The following is a 9,731-nucleotide window of genomic DNA, read 5'->3' on the forward strand; positions in this document are numbered from 1 at the left end:
GCTCTTTTGCAATCCCATGGACTCTAGCCCACCCAGCTTCTCTGTCCATGGAATTTCCCAGGCGAGAATACTGGAGTGGGTTGCCATGCCCTCCTCCAGGGGATCTTCCTGACCCAGGGATCGAACCTGCATCTCCTGCATTGGCAGGCAGATGCTTTACCACTGAGCCACCTGGAAAGCCCTCTAAAATTTTGATACCAATCCTAAAACTTAACATGTCTTTACAAATAATGAGTAGAGAAAGCAAAGAACAACTTTTCTGTACTATAAATAATAAAAACACCTTTCAATCAATGATGTTTTACCAAAGACTGGATTATCTTTTTTTTTTTTCCATTTATTTTTATTAGTTGGAGGCTAATTACTTTACATCATTACAGTAGTTTTTGTCATACATTGAAATGAATTAGCCATGGATTTACATGTATTCCCCATCCCAGTCCCCCCTCCCACCTCCCTCTCCACCCGATCCCTCTGGGTCTTCCCAGTGCACCAGGCCCGAGCACTTGTCTCATGCACCCAACCTGGGCTGGTGATCTGTTTCACCCTAGATAATATACATGTTTCAATGCTGTTCTCTTGAAACATCCCACCCTCGCCTTCTCCCAGAGTCCACAAGTCTGTTCTATACATCTGAGTCTCTTTTTCTGTTTTGCATATAGGGTTATCATTACCATCTTTCTAAATTCCATATATATGTGTTAGTATACTGTAATGGTCTTTATCTTTCTGGCTTACTTTGCTCTGTATAATGGGCTCCAGTTTCATCCATCTCATTAGAACTGATTCAAATGAATTCTTTTTAATGGCTGAGTAATAGTCCATGGTGTATATGTACCACAGCTTCCTCATCCATTCATCTGCTGATGGGCATCTAGGTTGCTTCCATGTCCTGGCTATTATAAACAGTGCTGCGATGAACATTGGGGTGCACGTGTCACTTTCAGATCTGGTTTCCTTGGTGTGTATGCCCAGAAGTGGGGTTGCTGGGTCATATGGCAGTTCTATTTCCAGCTTTTTAAGAAATCTCCACATTGTTTTCCATAGTGGCTGTACTAATTTGCATTCCCACCAACAGTGTAAGAGGGTTCCCTTTTCTCCACACCCTCTCCAGCATTTATTGCTTGTAGACTTTTGGATAGCAGCCATCCTGACTGGTGTGTAATGGTACCTCATTGTGGTTTTGATTTGCATTTCTCTGATAATGTGATGTTGAGCATCTTTTCATGTGTTTGTTAGCCATCTGTATGTCTTCCTTGGAGAAATGTCTGTTGAGTTCTTTGGCCCATTTTTGGATTGGGTCATTTATTTTTCTGGAGTTGAGCTGCAGGAGTTGCTTGTATATTTTTGAGATTAATCCTTTGTCTGTTGCTTCGTTTGCTATTATTTTCTCCCAGTCTGAGGGCTGTCTTTTCACCTTGCTTATAGTTTCCTTTGTTGTGCAAAAGCTTTTAAGTTTCATTAGGTCCCATTTGTTTATTTTTGCTTTTATTTCTGAAATTCTGGGATGTGGGTCATAGAGGATCCTGCTGTGATTTATGTCGGAGAGTGTTTTGCCTATGTTCTCCTCTAGGAGTTTGATAGTTTCTGGTCTTACATTTAGATCTTTAATCCATTTTGAGTTTATTTTTGTGTATGGTGTTAGAAAGTGTTCTAGTTTCATTCTTTTACAGGTGGTTGACCAGTTTTCCCAGCACCACTTGTTAAAGAGGTTGTCTTTTTTCATTGTATATCCTTGCCTCCTTTGTCGAAGATAAGGTGACCATAGGTTCGTGGATTTATCTCTGGGCTTTCTATTCTGTTCCATTGATCTATATTTCTGTCTTTGTGCCAGTACCATACTGTCCTGATGACTGTGGCTTTGTAGTGTAGTCTGAAGTCAGGCAGATTGATTCCTCCAGTTCCATTCTTCTTTCTCAGGATTACTTTGGCTATTCGAGGTTTTTTGTATTTCCATGCAAATTGTGAAATTATTTGTTCTAGTTCTGTGAAAAATACCGTTGGTAGTTTGATAGGGATTGCATTGAATCTATAGATTGCTTTGGGTAGTATAGCCATTTTGACAATATTGATTCTTCCAATCCATGAACACGGTATATTTCTCTATCTGTTTGTGTCCTCTTTGATTTCTTTCATCAGTGTTTTATAGTTTTCTATGTATAGGTCTTTTGTTTCTTTAGGTAGATATACTCCTAAGTATTTTATTCTTTTTGTTGCAATGGTGAATGGTATTGTTTCCTTAATTTCTCTTTCTGTTTTCTCATTGTTAGTGTATAGGAATGCAAGAGATTTCTGTGTGTTAATTTTATATCCTGCAACTTGACTGTATTCGTTGATTAGCTCTAGTAATTTTCTGGTAGAGTCTTTAGGGTTTTCTATGTAGAGGATCATGTCATCTGCAAACAGAGAGAGTTTCACTTCTTCTTTTCCTATCTGGATTCCTTTTACTTCTTTTTCTGCCCTGATTGCTGTGGCCAAAACTTCCAAAACTATGTTGAATAGTAGTGGTGAGAGTGGGCACCCTTGTCTTGTTCCTGATTTCAGGGGAAATGCTTTCAATTTTTCACCATTGAGGGTGATGCTTGCTGTGGGTTTGTCATATATAGCTTTTATTATGTTGAGGTATGTTCCTTCTATTCCTGCTTTCTGGAGAGTTTTAATCATAAATGGATGTTGAATTTTGTCAAAGGCTTTTTCTGCATCTATTGAGATAATCATATGGTTTTTATCTTTCAATTTGTTAATGTGGTGTATTACATTGATTGATTTGCAGATATTAAAGAATCCTTGCATTCCTGGGATAAAGCCCACTTGGTCATGATGTATGATTTTTTTAATATGTTGTTGGATTCTGTTTGCTAGAATTTTGTTAAGGATTTTTGCATCTATGTTCATCAGTGATATTGGCCTGTAGTTTTCTTTTTTTGTGGCATCTTTGTCTGGTTTTGGAATTAGGGTGATGGTGGCCTCATAGAATGAGTTTGGAAGTTTACCTTCTTCTGCAATTTTCTGGAAGAGTTTGAGTAAGATAGGTGTTAGCTCTTCTCTAAATTTTTGGTAGAATTCAGCTGTGAAGCCGTCTGGTCCTGGGCTTTTGTTTGCTGGAAGATTTCTGATTACAGTTTCGATTTCCTTGCTTGTGATCGTTTTGTTAAGATCTTCTATTTCTTCCTGGTTCAGTTTTGGAAAGTTATACTTCTCTAAGAACTTGTCCATTTCTTCCAAGTTGTCCATTTTATTGGCATAGAGCTGCTGGTAGTAGTCTCTTATGATCCTTTGTATTTCAGTGTCGTCTGTTGTGATCTCTCCATTTTCATTTCTAATTTTGTTAATTTGGTTCTTCTCCCTTTGTTTCTTAATGAGTCTTGCTAATGATTTGTCAATTTTGTTTATTTTTTCAAAAAACCAGCTTTTAGCTTTGTTAATTTTTGCTATGATCTCTTTAGTTTCTTTTGCATTTATTTCTGCCCTAATTTTTAAGATTTCTTTCCTTCTACTAACCCTGGGGTTCTTCATTTCTTCCTCCTCTAGTTGCTTTAGGTGTAGAGTTAGGTTATTTATTTGACTTTTTTCTTGTTTCTTGAGGTAGGCCTGTAATGCTATGAATCTTCCCCTTAGCACTGCTTTTACAGTGTCCCATAGGTTTTGGGTTGTTGTGTTTTCATTTTCATTCATTTCTATGCATATTTTGATTTCTTTTTTGATTTCTTCTATGATTTGTTGGTTATTCAGAAGCGTGTTGTTTAGCCTCCATATGTTTGAATTTTTAATAATTTTTTTCCTGTAATTGAGATCTAATCTTACTGCACTGTGGTCAGAAAAGATGACTGGAATGATTTCAATCTTTTTGAATTTTCCAAGACTAGATTTATGGCCCAGGATGTGATCTATTCTGGAGAAGGTTCCGTGTGCACTTGAGAAAAAGGTGAAGTTGATTGTTTTGGGGTGAAACTGGATTATCTTTTTATTCACCAACTAGAAAATAATACCACACCGTTACTGTCATATGGAGAGGTAACCAAAGAGTATACAGCCAAAATTATAGGGTAAAAGCATATTATGTCAGGCAGTTAATTATTAAAATTACATGTTCTTCTTCAGGCTTTTCTGATGGCGATGGTATGTGTCAGTCTTTTGGCTTTGTCCTTCACTGTGATTTTTTTCTAAGTAAATGTTTACTATTGTATGGATTTTTATATTCATAATTTTGTATTCTCTTTCTCAAATTTGGACCTAACAAAACCCATCTGGCCCCTGGGTGAAGCTAATTTAGATGGAAAGACCTGGAAAGCCCTTTTTGAGTTGCTGACATTGGAACAGAAACCTGAATGAGGATGGCATTCTAGGAAGAAATAACGAGTGACAAAGCCTCCAAGGGAGACGAGCTCCGTCAGGGTCTTGGAGGCTTGGGAAGAAGTTTGGTTCATTCTAAATGCAGTCAAATAACCATTTGATTTATATTTAGACACAGCACCATCAATGTAAAAATATATGGGCTAGTTAAAATAGGCTAAAGCCCTAATGTGTATGTATTAATACATTTTCCCACCCAGAAAAGATAGTAATCAGTGCCTTCTGAGTGAAAAGCTACTGCCCCTCAGTGGTAAAAGAAGAAAAATTCAGAACAACATGATTCTAGGCTAAAGTGAAACAAAAATTCACTGGTGGTGATAATTTTATTTTTCACTAAGCAATAAACCACAATACTCAATTTTCATAAGATATGAATTCTAATGATGAACACATAGGGATAGCACTTTACAGTGGTGGGCTTTATTGTCTTGGTTGTTACTTCCTTTCTCCCTTCCTTCATCTTTCCGTGTTACCTTCCACTTCCTCCCCCAACCACCTTCATTCCTTCTTTCTTTGCTTCCGTTCACAAGTGCTCATGAGCACCTGCTTTGTACTATGCATGTATACAGAAGTAACCAAGATAGACATTAGCTTGTGACTTGGAAAGGAAAACAGACATCAAACAAATAGTGTTTTAGTTGCAATTAATTGCAATTCAGTGTTTACTATAGAAAGAGAAGTTTACAATGCCGTGGGAGCATCTATCAGGGGTCTACATTAGACTGGGGAGGTAGCAAAGTTCACGTTGATGAAGGGGTCTCAAACTTGCTGCCTCAAGGATCACAAGGAATTAGGGAAGTGAAAGCAGAGAGGAGGAGTGTTCCAGGCAGAGGAACAGCATCTGTGAAGGCCGTGAGATGAGAAGAAGAATGATGTTTGAGGAAATGAAAGAAGACCAAGCCAAGAGGGAAAGGAGCTGAAGAAGAGGCAGGGGAAGGAGGTAGGAGTCCTGTGACAGAGCACCTTGCAGACCGCGAGAAGGATTTGGGACTTAATGCTAACAATAATGGGAAAATGGTGCAGGGCTAAACAAATGAATCAAAGAGGACTTTTCGTGTTGTGAGGGACAGAAACCATAGCTCCCTGTCCCTTATGCACTCTGCTCCCTGAACCAGAGATAGACAGTATTACTAGGGTTTTATAAGTCCATTCAGGAATAGCTACACATACACATGCAAATGTGTCTGTTAATCTTATCATCATTTAAATAATTTATGGTTGCATACTGGATACACTGCCCTGAAACTTGTTTTTCTGACTTAACAATGTATCTCAGCAATCATCGCCTATCAGTGAATATAGAGCTGCTCATCTTTTTCTTTCTCTGGATTAGATTGTCTGTTGCATGCATGGACCATTATTTATTTAACTAGTTGCTTATTGGTGGACATTTAGGTCATTTCAAGGCTCTTACTACTGCACACAAGACCACAGTGAACGTTCGTACCTGTAGCATTGCCACGTGTGAGAGAATAACTGTCAAGATAAATTCCTAGAAATAGAATTCCTGGGTCAAAGAGTATGTTCATTTGGAATTTTGAAAGGTAATGCCAAAATGCCTTCCCTAGGAGTAATAGTAACATATACAACTAACAAAATGTTGATAGTATGTGCACAACATATACAAGGATATGGCAGATGAAAAAGTGGTATCGGGAGTAGTGTTAATTTGTACTTCTTTTATTAAAAGTGAGCTTCGGTACCCTTAGATCTGATTAAGAGCTAATGCTTGTGATGAATTAAAAATTATCTAATTAGTCAGACAGCCAAAGGCCTAGAGCTAAAAATGATATTTCATTCATTCAACAAGTAGTTTTTTGAGAAACAGTTCTGCACTAGGCACACTCATATCATAGGGTCTGATAAATCAAAGATGGATGAAACTTGATCCTGACCCAGATGAGCTCAAGTCTAATGAGGGATGTGAAAACATATAATTAAATACAATATGTTATTTTTAAAAAGAGAGAAAGGAATGCAGAAACAGATCACAGAGAAGAGCAGCTAATGCTTATGTGCCAACCATTCACAGATATTATCTTGGAATGCTTCATTTTTTATTATTTTTATTTCTGGCTGTGCTGGGTCTCTGTTGCTGCATGGGTGTTTCTCTAGTTGTGGCAAGTGGAGGCTACTCTCTAGTTGCGGTGGGCGGGCTTCTCATTACAGTGGTCTCTCTGGTTGCAGAGCACAGGCTCAAAGCTGTGGCCCATGGGCTTGCTTGCTCCGTAGCATGGAGGATCTTCCCAGATCAGAGATCCAACCTATGTCTCCTGCGTTAGCAGGCAGACTCTACCACTGAGCCACCAGGGAAGCCCTAGAATACTTAATTTTTAAAAGACAGAGAGTTGGGGGAAGCAGGTAATTAATATTTTTTCATTTTTTAAAGCCTTGGATTTCTTTTAAAACTTGGCTCTGTGTATTAGCAAAAATACCCACAATTGTTTTAGCAGAAATGGGATTATTTTCCAGAAATATGTCTGAAAGTATGGTTAAGACCCCCTTCATGGATACGTAGTGCCGGTGAAACAAGGGGGAAGGTGTCTCAGCACACTATGACTTCACCTTCAAAGCCAAGGTCACAATCAGTTTCACATAGAGAACCCCAGTTCGCCTAGGGTCCCCATCCACCATGTCCCTGCCCCAGCCAGGTTCAATCAAGATGTGTTCGAAAATGTTGTTTTTGTCTTCAAGGAACTTTTGGATGAAAAATCAACCTTCTGTTATTAGTTTTATCCTTAGGAAAAAAAGAAAAAACTTTGGCACTTAAATACTTTTAAATGTTTTCAAATCTGTTTCTCCTTTCTGGTCTTAATAGTAAATTATATGCTTAGTAAAACTCAGGGCAAAGTAGGGCTGGAGACAAAACAGCCTCTCAGCTTCCCAAGGGCAGAGCAGAATCTCACGGGGGAAAGCTGCCGGCAGGATGAGTTGGTTAGTACGTTTCCATCCCGCCCTTGGCTTCTCTAAGTCACCAAGATCAGGAGCTGAGGATTTCAAGGCACCAGATCAAGAGGGCACTTGTCGGGACCCAACTCTGGAGTGCTCAGTGACAGCCAGTCTTTCCTGGTGCTAGGCTGGGGACTCGGGTTCACAGGGGAAAGGGTGGGTGCAGGTGGACACTGTACCGGATACGCGCATCTTGGACCTGCACCCAAGACCAGCTATGGGGTCCCCGAGGGTGTCCTTCTCTTACAATGGGTGCTGTACACTTATCCCCAGAAAATGTACCATAAGGCCTTCCTCCCAGGATTAACGGAGTGTCTGAAAAAGCCAAGCATTTCAGACATCTTTGTATTTTTCTCTAAAGTTATTCTCGCCTGGAGAATACCATGGACCAAGGAGTCTGGTGAGCTATGGTCCATAGGGTTGCAAAGAGTGAGACACTACTGAAGTGACTTAACACACACGCTACCGCAACTATAACTCCTTCAGGACATTCTTCACAAACCATCTTGAAAATTCTAGAAAGTTTAAGGTTTCTTATAGACAACTCTCAGGGAAGACTGATACTCGTACCAGTCTTGACAAGGATTCTAGTCAATGGAAGAAGCCCTTTTCCTGTAATACACAAAAGGCAGGCTTTACTCATGTTATTTTTATAATCTCCTAAGATTGTTCATTCCATTACTTTAGTCATGTCCACAAACAGTGTGAGGTTGGGACTATCATCCCCATTTTACAGATTTGGAACTATTTCCCTTCCCAGTGATCCACAGTGTATGGAAACAAGTAGAAATGTGAAGCCAGAAAATCTGTATCTCCTACTTCATTCACTCACTTAACAAATATTTACCAAATGCAATAATGCATCACGCACTATTCTACAGATTGAATACTATGAATTACTATGGAGGTAAAAATATTCATGATCTCCACTTCTCTTTAAGAGGTTGCTATTTAGGAAAAGGAGATCAATATTAAGTGACTACAATAAAAAATCAGTCTTGCTGGGGTACAGTGGGCCCCAAAGAAGGAAGAAGTCAATTCCCTGTGTGGAGTAAGGAGGGAACATTTCACAGACGAAAGGATTCCAACTGTTTTGGAAGAACAGTAAAGATGGAATGGGAGAGGGTATTTCAGGAAGAGATAGCGTGAAAATAAAATAATAAGCAAAGTAATAAAAAAAAAAAAGTACCTTGTATAAGAGTGCCTGGGCAGCTCAGCTAGTAAAGCATCAGACTTTTAATCCAAGGGTCCAGGGTTCAAGTCCCAATCCAGGTGCCAAAAATAAATAAATAAGTATATAAGGCACCTGTGCTATACAACACTTTATAAAGGTAACATTATTATTCATTAGCAAATTCTTACACTGTCCTTGGCTTCCTGGGGGGCTCAGTGGTAAAGAATCCACCTGCAAGGCAGAAGACATGGGTTCAGTCCCTTGGTTGGGAAGATCCCCTGGAGGAGGGCATGGCAACCCAGTCTACTATTTTTGCCAGAAAAATCCTATGGACAGAGGAGCCTGGTGGGCTACATTTCATGATATCTCAGAGTCGGATACGACTAAAGCAACAGCATGCACACATGCATGCTGTCCTTAATTATACGCCAGGCTGCACGTAGGTGCTAAGAATAGTAAGGTGAACGAGGCAAATGTTTTTTACTGTTAAGCTTTAAAGAAGTAGAAATATGTAAAGGACAGAATTCCATAGAGTGATGCATGTGATGAAGAACAGAAACCAGTAAGGAGGTAACTGGCAGTGGGATCTCTGAAGAGGTGGCACAAACATAGAGACCTGCATGAAAACAGCACGTGGAGAGGGGAGCAGGAGCATTTCCAGTAGGAAGAGAGAAGTGCAAAGGCCCCGAGACAGAAGTTAACTCAGTGAGTCTGAGGACCAGCAAGGGGGCCAGGCTGGACAGGAAGTGAGGAGAGAGAGACAAGTAGGTGCAAGTAGAAGCTTGTCTAGGAGTTTAGCTTTCATTCTAGGTACAACAAAAAGTCCCTGGAAGGTTTTAAGTAGGGAAGAATATGATATGCTCAGGTTTTTAAAAAAAATATTCGGACTAGCTTTGCAATGAATGGTCTAGAGCAGCGGTTCCCAACCATTTTGGTACCAGGGACTGGTTTTGTGAAAGACAGTTTTCCCACATGGCACAGGGAAGGGGGAGGGGGATGATATCAGGGTGACTCAAGTGCATTGCATTTCCTGTGCGCATTATCTCTATTATTATTACATCAGCTCCACCTTGGAACATCAGGCAGGAGATCCCAGGGGTCAGGGACCCCTGGTCGAGAGGAAGCAGGGATGAAGGTCATCACAGATACCATAGGGACTTTCTATCAAACCATGAGTCAGATTGAAAACTGAATTGTCTTCCTTTCCTAACTTAAACCCCTGTATTGCCCAACTAGTTTAATCATTACATCTCTA

Source organism: Odocoileus virginianus, chromosome 6, assembly GCF_023699985.2.
Source record: "Odocoileus virginianus isolate 20LAN1187 ecotype Illinois chromosome 6, Ovbor_1.2, whole genome shotgun sequence".
Lineage (NCBI taxonomy): Eukaryota > Metazoa > Chordata > Mammalia > Artiodactyla > Cervidae > Odocoileus > Odocoileus virginianus.